A 14,176-nucleotide genomic window follows, 5' to 3' on the forward strand; every position below is an offset into this window, starting at 1 on the left:
TCGTTGGAAAGCTGATTCAATTATCTACAATTTGGTGGGTCTAAAGCTGGAAAATTTCACATGTATCAAGAGTTATTCACTTTTAAAGTTGACCCTTGATGTACTAGGAGCTAAACGGGACTAAGAAAAGTATGGGGTATTATAATATCTCCCCCTTGGGAACATTCGTCCTAGAATGAGACTAGTGAAACTAAGGATACTGTGGAATGAAGACTATATACTGTCAGGTAACACTAAAACATAACCACATGACTGAATCTAAAATATAATGAGTGGCTGAACTAATCTGTAAATCTATGAATTTACATGAAGATAATCTCATGACTGAAACTGAGACTGGAAAAGAACTGAATTAAGAAAGACTGTTACCTTAGGATGAATCTGAGTTTGTGGAGTAGAGGTAAGGATACTTGGTTCATATGTCTACTTCTGCTTCCTAAGTAGCACCCTTAACAGATTGATTTCGCCATAAAACTTTGACTAAGGGAACTTCTTTGTTCCTTAGTCTATGGATCAGGTGATCAAGAATCTCTACTAGATGTTCTTTGTATGAAAGAATATTTTGAATATATGTGCTTTCTAGAGGGACTAAAACAGCTGAATCATCTATACACTTCTTCAATAAGGATACATGGAACACTAGGTAAACTGATAACAAGTCTACATTTAGCTCAAGCTCAAACACTACCTGCCTCACACGACTCAAAATCCTATAGGGACCTACATATCAGGGACTAAGCTTCCCCTTTTTTCCAAATCTCTTCACCCCATTCATGGGTGAAACCTTCAAATAGATAAGATCATCTATTTCAAACTCAAGATCTCTCCTTCTTACGTCTGCATAAGATTTCTGATAACTCTGAGCTGCTTTCTATCTCTCTAGAATAACTAAACTTTCTCTATGGCTTCAAACACCATATATGGCAAAATCAAAGTAGACTTACCCACTTCAAACCAACCGACTGTTCATCTACATCTCCGCCCATAAAGAGCCTCAAACGGAGCCATCTGAATACTAGAATGGTAACTCTTTTTGTAGGAAAACACGATCAATGGCAAATAGTCATCCCAATTGCCTTTGAAGTCAAGAACACATGCCCTCAACATATACTCTAGGTTCTGAATGGTCTTCTCTACCTGACCATCTGTCTGCGGATGAAAAGCTGAACTGAGATGGACTGGGTACTAAGACCCTTCTAAAAGGCTTTCCAAAACTAAGAGTAAACTGAGTACCCCTATCTAAAATGGTGGACAAGGGAACTTCGTGTAATCTAACTAACTCTCTGATATACAACTTAGCATAATCTTCAGCTGTGTAGGACGTGTGAACTAGCAAGAAATGGGCTAATTTGGTCAATCTATCTACAATAACCCAAATCGAATTATGCTGTCAACGTGAATGGGGTAACCCTATCACAATGTCCATTTTCACCTCTTTCCACTTCCTAGTAGGAATACTAAACTCCTGTAATGTGCCACCAGGTCTTTGGTGCTCTACCTTAACTTGTTGGCAAGACACACACTTGGCCACAAATTTTATGATATCTTTCTTCAAACCATTCTACCAATAGACTTCCCGCAAATTATGGTACATCTTAGTGGCTCCTAGGTGAATAGAGTAACGCGTACCATGCACTTCTGCCATAATCCACTACCTCAAATCGTCAATACACGAAATGCACGACACACATAATCTACTATGATATTTCAACACACCATCTCTCCCCTGGGAGAAAACCTCTAACTTTTGGTCTTTAACCGAACTCTTCAGTTTGACCAAACTAGAATCCTTATCCTGCTTCTCTTTTACTTTAGAAACTACAGAAGATTCTGAACTACTCTAAACCTAAACATTCCCTTCAGTTGAGTTAACCAACCTCACACCCAATCTAGCTAACCGGTGAACTTCTCATACTTGTTCTCTCTTATCATTCTCCACATGAGCAGCACTGCCCATAAATAATCTACTAAGGGCGTCTGCCACTACATTGGCCTTGCTCGGGTGATATAACACACTCATGTCATAATCCTTCAACAATTCTAACCACCTTCTCTGATAAAGATTTAACTCCCTCTAAGTAAACATATGTTGCAAGCTCTTGTGGTCTTTGAATACATCGACATACACCCCATAAAGATAGTGCCTCTAAATTTTCAATACAAATACAACAATAGCTAACTCAAGGTCATGGGTAGGGTAGTTCTTTTCGTGAGGTTTAATCTATCTAGAGGCGTAGGCTATAACCTTACCTCTCTGAATCAAAACATAACCCAGACCAATTCTAGAGGCATCACAATATACAACGAATCTATCTGTACCATCAAGTAGTGCTAGAACTAGGGCTAAAGTGAGTCGAGTTTTCAAATCCTGAAAACTCTTCTCGCCGGAATCTAACCACTAAAACTTAACTTTTTTCTGAGTTAATCTAGAAATAGGGAATGAAATAGATGAGAACCCTTCAACAAAATGTCTATAATAACCAGCTAAACCTAAGAAACTTCTAATGTTTGATTGAGAAATAAGTCTAGGCCAATTTCTTACAGCTTCTGCCTTTCGGGGATCAACTCCAATTCCATCAATGGAAAAAATATGACCGAGAAAAGCTACTGATCTGAGCCAAAATTCAGACTTGTTGAATTTGGCGAATAACTGGTGATCTCTAAGAATTTGCAATACAATTCTAAGATGATCTGAGTGATCATCCTCACTATGAGAATAGACAAGAATATCATCGATAAAGACTACGACAAATATGTCTAAATACTATTTGAACACTCTATTCATCAAGTTTATGAAGGCTGCTGGGGCATTTGTCAGCTCGAAGGACATAACTAGAAACTCGAAATGACCATAACGAGCTTTGAAAGCTGTCTTTGGAATACCAGATTCCCTTACTCTAATCTGATGATAGCCGAATCTAAGGTCTATCTTGGAGAAGTAACTTACACCTTGGATTTGTTCGAATATGCACCAATCCTAGGAAGAGGATATTTGTTTTTGATTGTGACGTTATTCAGCTGAAGATAGTCAATGCACATTCACAAAGAACCATTTTTCGCACGAATAGGATGAGGGCACCCTATGGAGAGAAACTAGGCCTTATGAAACCTTTATCTAGGAGGTCTTTAAGCTGATCTTTTAACTCCTTAAGCTCGGCTAGAGCCATGCGATATGGAGGAATGGAGATAGGCTGATTATCTGGAAAAAGGTCAATACCAAATTCTATTTCCCTATCTAGAGGTACCCCTGACAAATCTTTAGGAAAAACTTTAGGAAACTCATTGACTACGCGTACTGACTGAACTGTTAGAGCCTTAGACTTTGTGTCTTTGACTCGAACTAGATGATAGATTCACTCTTTTGATATAAAATTTCTAGATTTAAGATAGGATATAAAATAACTCTTGAGAGACACCAAATTACTTCCCCACTTAAGGTCTAGCTCATCTGGAAACTAAACTATTCGAGTGCATCAATCTATAGATGTATAATAGGAATAGAGCCAATCCATACCAAGAATAATGCCAAAATTGACCATATCTAACTATATTAAGTCTGCTAATATAAGCTTATGAAAGACAGTGATAAGACACTTTCTATAGATTTGTTCGGTAATAACAGACTCACCTACCAGGGTGGAAACTAAGAAGGGCTTAGAAAGTTTTTTAGGATCTACTTCAAAATTCACTGTAATTAGTGGGGTCACATAAGAGAGATTCGACCTAGGGTCTAACAAACAAAAAAACATCAAGATAAAAGACACGAAGCATACCAGTAACAACATCTGGTGAACTCTCCTGCTACTAATAGAATTGTAAAGAATAAAACCAATTCTGGTACTGACCACTACCGGTACTGGATGATATGCCCTGAGGAGGGACTGGATCACCCAGAGGAGCTGGTGCACTAGTAGCCTAAGTCTGGGGACAAACATCCCTGTTTCCTTGCTTAGCATGTGGACATTCTTTAATTCTATGACCCAATTTACCACAACCATAATAACCTTTCTATCCCAACAAGCACTCACCAAGATAATTCTTACTACACTTAGCACATAAAGGGTAACTAGGTTTTCCACTCACACTATTCTGAGACCCGAACATAGAAGTCTTACCCTACTGCTCCTGCCTAGCTTTGGGGATGAGACAACTGACTGAAGATAGAACTAGCATAGACGAGCGACTCTAAAACTGTGAATGATTTCCCCCTCTAAACCTTGTTTGTCCATATTCAAACTGCCTAGTTCTAGCCTTCTTATTACCTCTTTCTCTCCCTTTTAACTTTTCTTCCTCAATCTTCTGAGCATGAATCATCAACCTAGAAAGATCTATATCCCTAATAAACATGGTAGTCTTACACTCCTTGACTACTAAGATAGATACTCATACTCAACCTAGGGTTAGCTATCATGTCAGGGGAATAATTAGACAATTGGTTAAACTTAAGGCAGTACTACTGTACTGTCATCGAGCCTTGCCTCAGGTTCACAAAATCCTCTGCCTTATCTTCTCTCAATTCATGTGAAAAGAACCTATTTAAAAATATGTCCTGAAATACCTGCTAACTCATAAGAGCTGCATTCTCACCTCTACCATTCTTCCACATAACCACCCAATCATACGCCACATCCTTCATCCTATGGAATGCCAACTTTACACTCTCATCCTCAGTAACATAAATAATCTGGGTGATCTTTCTTATCTCATCTAAGTAAAGCTGTGGGAACTCACCTGCTTTTAACTGAAAGAACTCAGGCGGTTTCATTCTTATGAAGTTACAAATTTTGGCTACTGCTAAATCCCCATTCTGCTAAAGTGAAACTATCACCAGATGATTGCCCTGAATATTGGTAGCCACAACTTGGGCCAATGCCTGAAGGCAGCCCAAAATTTAGCATGGGATATATTCTCATTTAGAGGGTTAGCAAACTGGGGTGGATGGTTATCATTTTTGCATGCATTAACTCAGCGAGGAGGTATATTAAACTGTCATATAAGAGCACGAGTTAAAAGCAGATAGGGACACTATAAGCATTTTAGATCATGAAAGAAAAGGATGATTTCCTAAATCATTTTGTAGCCTCTTTCTCATAAATATAGTGCACTTCACACCCATGATCAAAACTCTATGTAATGCAAAATGTCTGACTTCCTAGGACTCTTATAACCTTAGGCTCTGATACCAAGTTTGTAACTCCCCAAAAATTGGTCTTGAGATGCCACATGATGCTTAAGACTACGAGTAGCCTAAAGCAAACCCTGTAAGCCTTATACTAAATCTAAAACTCATAATAGAGAAATATAAACATAAAATCAGTGTAAAAGTCTATCTGCTCTAAGCAATAATTATCTGAACATAATATCTGAGAATATTAGACTTAAAAGTCTAGACAATCAACACTGGAAATCTGAATCATGACTATCATTCTGACAAGCCCATACTACTAACAACTAGAGAGGAACTAGGACAACTCCTAGTTGACTTGAACTGACTGAAAATGTTGAATCAACTACTCTAATAAGCTGAAAAACTGAATAACTGGGTCCCCAAACTATGAGTACTCGCCGACTATTGGGAAATAGATGGAGATTCTTGAAATCACCCAGGCTTCTGAAATTGAGCACTTGAACCTACATTATTAAACATTGTAGCACATAGACATATATGTGGATTAGTATTCAGGGAATGTACGGAGCATGTGGGGGTGAATATATAAGTAAAACAATACCTCAATGGTAATATGAACTTCTAAAGAATGCATGCTAAGTGTAGATGACTCATATTAGCTTGAATAACTAAAAACTGAGAATCATAATAATGAGTAGTAAAGCATGCTGTATATTTCTTGTGAGTCATAACACTTAGTTCTAAAAGTTGTACTTGTATTCTATCTTTAAATCATACTTCCTAAGTGTAGAAAGGACTCACTTTTATATCTGTAAACTATAATCTAAAATCTCACGATTAATATCTTATATAAAATAGTATCTGATATACATTGTGAGCCTTACACTTAGTTTCTAAAAGATTTTCTGTTAGGATTACTCTGTTTTGTAGGGACGTTCTTCTAACTGACATGCACTATGTGAGCTATCATAGTGTCCAACGTCTAGTTCCCTTATAGGAAAACCTCACATTGGGGAGATGTGTCATACTCTTGCCAAGGAGTATAACATAATCTAAGTGATCATAATCTGTATTTTTCATCCATATAATTAGAATAATTTGATAATCTAAACCTATGTTGGCTCATAGTTCTGGGGAATACAAACATGTCCAACTCGATGCTAAATACTACTTCCTTTAATATGTATGCTCATTCTGTTGGAAATCCACTTTTAAAACTAATATAAGTGTTTACCATGAAAACCGATCATGCATCTATTCACTTTAAACTATAATAAAACTGTAAAGTGGATTTCATTTCTTAGTTAAGATCAAAAGATCAAATCTTGATCAAAATCTGAATATAAACTAATCATAGGGTGCTTAAAGCATAGTAAATCTTGAAATATAAATATTCAAACTAGGAATTGATAACCCATGCATCAAATTTATGTCAAATCATCATAAAGTTCATGCTTAATAATGAAAGTCTTGAAAATTTAATTCTTAATCTGGAAATAATATCACACGCATAAAAATACGAAAGTAGACATGCAATTCAATATCTAACTCACTTGTAACATCATAATCTTCAAATAGTGATGAGTTTGTATAAACCCTAAACTAAAATTCATATAATCTCATGTAAAAATCAACTTTAAAACTAGTTTTGAGCACAAAGATAAAAGGAGTATCCTTGTTCATAACCTCACATACCTTAATAGATAAATAAATAAAGAAGCTTAAGCTTTAAGTTCGTATTTGTGCTCTTGAAGATTGTTTCTTGAAGAACTTGAATTGGGAACCTTGAACTTTGGGTTATCTTGGAAAAAGAATGGTGGAATTTGGATTTCTTGAGGTTTAAAATTTGAAGTTCTAGGGTTTCTTTGAGAGTAATTTGATGAATAATGAGCGTATAATGCCTAGAATAGGTTTAATATCTTGTTTTACATGATTTGGGTGGTTGGGAAAAGACTAAATTGCCTCTTGGAATTTTGAGTTTAGAACTAGAGTCCCAATTTTGCACTGCTGCGCGATGCGACGCCATATTGTTGGCTTACAGGAAAAGGGATGAGTGTTATTTTGCACTATGGCAAGACACGGTGCTATCCCATTGCATCACTGTAAAAAGACAAGTGCAAAATTTCACTCCAACGCGATGCGATGTCTACTCCACTGCGATTTCTGGCGCGATACTAGCTAATCGCGGTGAGCTACAGGAAAATGATGAATGTGATTTTGGGGTTCACTGAGATGCAGCCTAATCACGATGCTTCATTAGAAATAGAAAGACTTTGAATCTGCACTCCACCGTAATGTGGTGTTATCGTGTTGGCTTACTGCCTCACGCGAAAATGCCTTTACTTCCCACTTAGGTATCTAATTTAGGAGAAATTGGTATCGTTGGAAAGCTGATTCAATTATCTACAATTTCATGGGTGTAGAGCTGGAAAATTTCTCATGTATCAAGAGTTATTCACTTTTAAAGATGAACCTTGATGTACTAGGAGCTAAATGGGACTAAGAAAAGTATGGTGTATTACACAGGAATTTAGGAATCTTCCACCTTCTTGTTGTTCTATCTTCGGGATATTGAGTCTTTGATCTTGAACTCTTCCCTAAATATTTTGTTAGTTCATATTTCAGATATTGTCCTCTCAACGATCCAAAGTTTGTAAAACCTCACCCATCCCACTCGAGGAAGACATGGATGGATTTAGTCTAGCTCATGAGGCACAAACCCAGTCAAGGGTCGCAACTTCTGGTTTTTTCTATAGAGTCCCACCAGTCTCCACTGATCCTATTTCAGAAGGTGGCACTCATTCTCGGTTACCTCAAGAAAAGGTTACCCATGTCGAGTTTTACCATTCTATTAATTTGTTGACTCAGGTTATGAAAACTCTATCACACCAATTTGGTCTTGTTGGTACATGGAAGGATAGGGCAAGGTCGAGAAATAGGCAAGGTAAGAGGTACTTTGTTAGTAGAACATGGTGGTGGATAGATACTAAGTATGAATCTTAGATGTTTAATTTTGATGAAGGGAGTATGTTGGCTCGGGGATACTAATTCTAAAAGATGGGAGGTAAATTGGTAGGTTGGATGAGGTGTGCATAAGGGGTAAGGTTGATGACCTGGGGAAATACAATAGAAGGAAAGTTGTAACATTTAGGCTAGAGGTTCAGGTTGAATCTATGGATTGGGGTTTTAGTCATTGGATAGATTCGATCATGGAGTTTGTGTGACTATACTAGGCTCTAGGTGGCATTTGGATGAATGAGATTTAAGGTATAAGAGAACCAATCGTCCCTAATGTACATCCTTGGTGATACCCATTGGAGCGGAGTGTTGTGCTTATAGGTGTCATGGGATGAAGAATGAGGGTTAATCTTAAATTTTATTCTAATAGTGGACTCTAAGGGAAGGCAGGGTTGTATATTCTAGTGATTCTCTACTATATATTCTAGTGATTCTCTACTATCTCAGTTAAGAGAGTACTCTACTAGTGTTTCATGCATTCTTATAGCGCTTATGCCTAAGGTTCGCATTTTACATTTTTCTTGTTTCCTGGATATTAGTCTTAAGTCTTTTCATTATATTACTCATGATATGTGCAGTTGTGTTTCTTTCGGTGTCCATTCCTAAGGACTCCTTCTATTATAGTTTCGTCAGGATGGTTCTTCCTTTATGGTCAAGGTGGTTGCTATGATATATTTAGTGCCTATGGTGTCGTGTCTTGTTTTGGGGGTTTTGTTTAGGGTGACATGGATAATTCTTGTAATTTAGTTCCTTAATGATCCTTCTTGTTTTAGGATGGTAGAGGATTAGGGATCATGGTGATGTTTTGAAAATAAGAAATATAAAAGTCCCTAAGTGGGGGAGAGTCTAGAGCGACTACTAGAGTTAATGTCTTGGAAGGTGCGGTAGGGTTGTTGTCATGAGAAATGGTTAGGAAAGGAATAGGTTGTGAAAACCATTGTGAAAATTATACGGGTGCTAGATATTTGGAAAGATAGATCATACCGCGAGTATATAGGTGGTAGGTGATCTGAGGTGAAGTTATGCACCTTAGCGTTGTTATCCGGGGTTATTTACTCTTGTTTTGAGGAATACTCGTGTTATTAATGAGTGAATACTGATATAATTGAGAATCTAAGTGTTTAAGTACTTGAATACAATGTTTAAGGTGTCTTTCAAACAAGTTTGGACTAAAATTGGTCACTTAGAGTTCAAATGAGAAAACTAGTGTTACTAGCTTGAGATAGGTGTTGTTCTAGTTGATCTCGATGGATTCTAGTGTCTGAAATAAGTTAATAATGGTTTGATTTTGTAATTATGTGTGTAATAACTTATTTATAATGTTTAAAGTTCAATTGAATCAATCCAAGAGTCAAAACACTAAGCTAAAGATTAATAGGACGAAATTAGTTCCTAGCTTAAGTTTCTAGTATACCGTTGTGGATTGTGTGTTGTTTTGAACTCTAATTTGTGGTTTTTAATGCTATAGGATATTTCTGAGTTAGTTATGATTATATATGTATGATCAACAAGCTTTAAATCAAGTGGAAATGACACAAAAAGTCTTGGAATGGATCAACAAAAGCATGGGATAACATTTGATGTATAACGGACACTTTGGATGTTCATGATGCGTATCTGACACAATCTATGGATATATGACACGTGCGACACATATATAGCTTACTAAGGGACAAAAAATAGTGTGTCCCCAAGATGAGGGTGAGTCACGCACCCTATTACCTGCTATGAGCTCCGCGATGCGGACCTATTGCAAAAATTGACAGTTTTGTCCTCCTATAAATAAGACACTTGAACTTGATGTTATACAACTTAGAAAACTTTGAAAATTGGAGAGGGTCTGGAAAATACTTCAATTAAGGTTTTTCTTCTTTTACATTATTTTATTTATGGATCATATTATGAAGTTCTATCTCGATGGCAAGGGTAGAACAGCTCTCCCCACATAGGTAAGATATTGGACTCCGTGAATGCTCACATGGTTTATGTTGGTTAGAAGAATGTCCTAAAAGAAGTCCCCTACTTTTAAAACAGTCTATTAGTTAAAAGCCTTAAGATTAAAATACATGTTTTGAAAGCTATGGATTTTAAGATTTCTTAAAGTCTTGAGATGAAGTATTTACCTTACAGTTGACGAGATAATGTGGTAGTTTCAGAAAAGAACAGATTTTAAAATTGAATGTAATGGCTCACAAGATTCATTTTATATGCTTTATTATTCATGATTACAAAAAATGAATTGAAAATATGGAGAAAGTTAAGTTGATTACAGAAAGATTGAAAATAGCAAGAGTCATAAAAAATCATATGCAGATGTCAGAAGAAGGGACCTCGAGTTTGAGGTTGGTGATTTAGTGTATCTGAAGATTTCACCTATGAAAGGGGTGAAGATATTTGGCAAAAAGGGGAAGCTTAGTCCCCGATATGTTGGCCCTTTCAGAATTATGAGTCGTGTTGGGAAAGTAGCTTATGAGCTTGAGTTTCCCGCAGACTTGTCAGTTGTTCATCTTGTATTCCACGTCTCTATGCTTAAGAAGTGCATCAGTGACTCCACTATCATAGTTCCTTTATAAAGCTCAGATATTCAGAATAGCCTTTTATACGAAGAGATTCCTGTAGAGATTTTAGATCATCAGATCCGTAGACTAAGGAACAAATAAGCTCCCTTAGTCAAAGTTCTTTGGCGGATTCAGTTGAGGGTGCAACTTGGGAAGCCAAAGCGGATATGCAGGTCAAGTACCCTCTCCTCTTCTCTGCAAACTCAGATTTAGCTGAAGGTAATACTCTTCCTTGATTTAGTTCTTTTCTAATCATGTATTCAGCTATATAGTTATCCTCATGTAAGTTCATTCTCTCACAGAATTACTCAGAAGCTCAGAATGATTTAGATTTAGTTATTCGATTTACTTCGGTTGTGCATGCTATCATATAGCCTCAGATTCCTCAGCATTCTTAGTCTAACTAGCAATATTCGAGGACGAATATTCCCAAGGAGGAGATATTGTAAAACTACAAACTTTCTTAGCTTAAATTCATTCCTAAAACATTAAGAGATAGCTTCAAAAATGAATAATATTTATTCTAAGTGGAATTTTCTAGATTTAAACTTCCCATTGCGTGAGAAATTGAATAAGATTTCCATCGATATTAGATTCGCCCATATTCGACACTCGTTGAATGAGTTATGGCATTTTTTAAGTTGACAGTGTGCCACCTGGGCACTTGGCGCGTCGTGGGAAAAGGCAAAATTCATAATTGTCAAATTCTAGTGGACCTCCGCGATATTGGCGCAATGTGGAAAGGGCCAATTTCCCATTTGTCAATTTCCAGTGAGCCTGCGCGATACTGGTGCGTCGTGCCAGTGGCCAAAATGGCAAACTAAAGGGCACCGTGATTGTGGAAAAAATTGACAAACTTGTTTCGCAGGATTAAAACTTTGCAGTTCATGAGTCAGTTTAAATGTATTATTCTTATTGAGTTGTAATTTATTACTTTCCTAGACTGATTATTTAGGAACAATACTGAGCTGAGTTCACCTCAAGTTTGGGATAACTCGAAGTGGGTTCAACAATCAATGGTGATTGTTGAGTTATAGGAATTAGAGTTTATAACTCCAGTTATTGAGTTATAGGAATTAGAGTTTATAATTCCAGTTATTGAGGTATAGGAATTAGAGTTTATAATTCCTAGTTCTTGGTTACAAGAGTTTTGTAATCAGTCGTTGTTGAGGCTTAGAGTTACTTAGTGAAGTTGGGGTTAAATCCTATAGCGGTAGGTCGTGGTTTTTACACCTTTTTGAGTCGGGTTTTTCACATAAAAATCATTGTGTTCTTCACTTTCTATTTTATTGCTTCCTTAGAACACATCAGACAACCTATTTCATCCTTAGGCAACTCTTATGTTAAAGTCACTGATTAGTAGTGCACGTACTCTAACAAGTGGTATCAGAGAAAGGTTGTCTTAAAAAGGGTTAACACTTAAGACAAAGATCATTATGATGAATTTTGCACCACCCACTGGTCACAGTGAAATTCAATCCACTACTAGACCTCTAACTTTGATGGTTCTCACTTTATTTGGTGGAAAACTAGGATGGAAACATATCTTCAAAGTGTAGATTATAAATTATGGAATAGAATTACTGATGGACCAACAATTCCCATAAAGTTAGTGGATGGAGAACAAATAAAAAAGGCAAGGAGTGAATTCACCCCAGAAGATATTATTATACTACAAAAGAATGCAAAAGCCAAAAATATTCTTGTTTGTAGTCTTGGTCCAGCCGAGTACAATAGTGTCTAATTGCAACACTGCTAAACAAATCTGGGATGCATTAGTGAATGCACATGAAGGCACTAGCCAAGTGAGAAAATTCAAAATTGCATTAGTTTTCACTTAATATAAGGCTTTCGAAATGGAGAAAAATGAGTCACTACAAGAAATAATAACTAGGTTAACTTTGTTGGTAAATGAGTTATCATCTCTAGGAAAGGTTTTATCTATTGAGGAATAGGTAGAGAAGGTCTTAAGAGTCCTACCAAAGTCTAAGTGGAATGTCAAAGTTACAGCCATAACAGAAGCTAAGGATCTCACTAGAATGTCCCTTGATAAGTGAGTTGGTAATTTGAAGACCTATTAGATGGACATAAAAGATATAAATACGGCATCTGAAAGTGATGAATCAGATGATTAAGAAGATAATAAAACTGCTCTCATGGCCATTGGAGATCCACACATGGAAAAAGATGATAGAAACTCTGAGGTAAGTATTCTTGAACTCAAAGAGAAGTTGCATTTATTTTCTAAAAAAAACTTGTTTCCTTAATAAGTGCTCTAATTAATGATTTCCAAGAATTAGCTTCTGATAGGGATGAGTTATTCAACAATCTTGAAAGTCTCAAGTTTGATTTTATTGATCTAGAAACTTGTAAGAACGTTGTTGAAAAGGAAAACTGCACTCTTTAAGGAACAGGTTAGCAGACTTGATTCATCAAACCTAACCCTCAAATCTGAAGTTCTAAAACTGTTTCTTTCTGAAAAGAAAAAAAGTTCAAGAGTAAGGAACAAGCAAAATTGAGTCGGAATTGACTAAGATTAAACATGAATATCGTTGTAAAAAAGAAAAGGTTAGTCAACAAAGTCAAGAAGTTTCTAAATTGAAACTTGATTTTGAAAGAGCTAATAGATGGACACATTCTTCAAGACTTGTTCATAAGCTAGGTCAAAGAACTCAATATGAAAAGGTTGGGTTGGGCTTTTATATAAGTTCTTATGCTATTAAAGATATGTGTTATATTTGTCGTAACCTGGGACATCCAACCACTGAATGTCCAGTTACAGCAAAAATCAAATCAAGAACCATAACCCTTGCAAAAGAATCTGGTTCTACGTTAGCACAAGCTAAAAAAAAAGTCAACACTGGTTAGAGAAATAGGTCACATAACCTGTTGCCTTGATAGTCTACAAGGAACCTCATATATCATTTTTCTTATGAGAAAGGACCCAAGCTTGTTTGGGTTCCTAAAGTTAGCCCCTAATTTGTTTTGCAAGTGAGAGTGAAAGAAGGATAGCAAAATTAGTACATGGATACCGCTTGCTCAAGGCATAAGACTAAAAGAAAATATAGTTCCTTTCACTTACCATATTTAAAGGGGTAATGGATCTTTTGGAGATGGTAAAAAGAGCATCATGACTAGATTTGAAAAGATTAGGAGATCTAAATCAAAAGTTTTTTTAAAGATGGTCAGATTTGGAGTGCTTGTGTAGGGGAAGCAAGGAAGATTCTTTTTTTTTTTTTTGAAAAAAAGGATGAAAGTGAAATGGATGAGCATGCACAGGAACCACTTGGTTCAACTATTGTACAGACTAAGGGCATATTGACAGGGGGAACAACAAATCAAGAAATTGATGCATCAATAACACCAACACAAGCTGCTGGTAATTTTGTTGGTAGTTCAAAAGAATTAGTGTTGTCACAAGAATCTTTAGATATCTCATGGGAATCAATAGCTTGAGACCATGGTAATCAAA

Source organism: Capsicum annuum, chromosome 5 (genome assembly GCF_002878395.1).
Source record: "Capsicum annuum cultivar UCD-10X-F1 chromosome 5, UCD10Xv1.1, whole genome shotgun sequence".
Classification (NCBI taxonomy): Eukaryota; Viridiplantae; Streptophyta; class Magnoliopsida; order Solanales; family Solanaceae; genus Capsicum; species Capsicum annuum.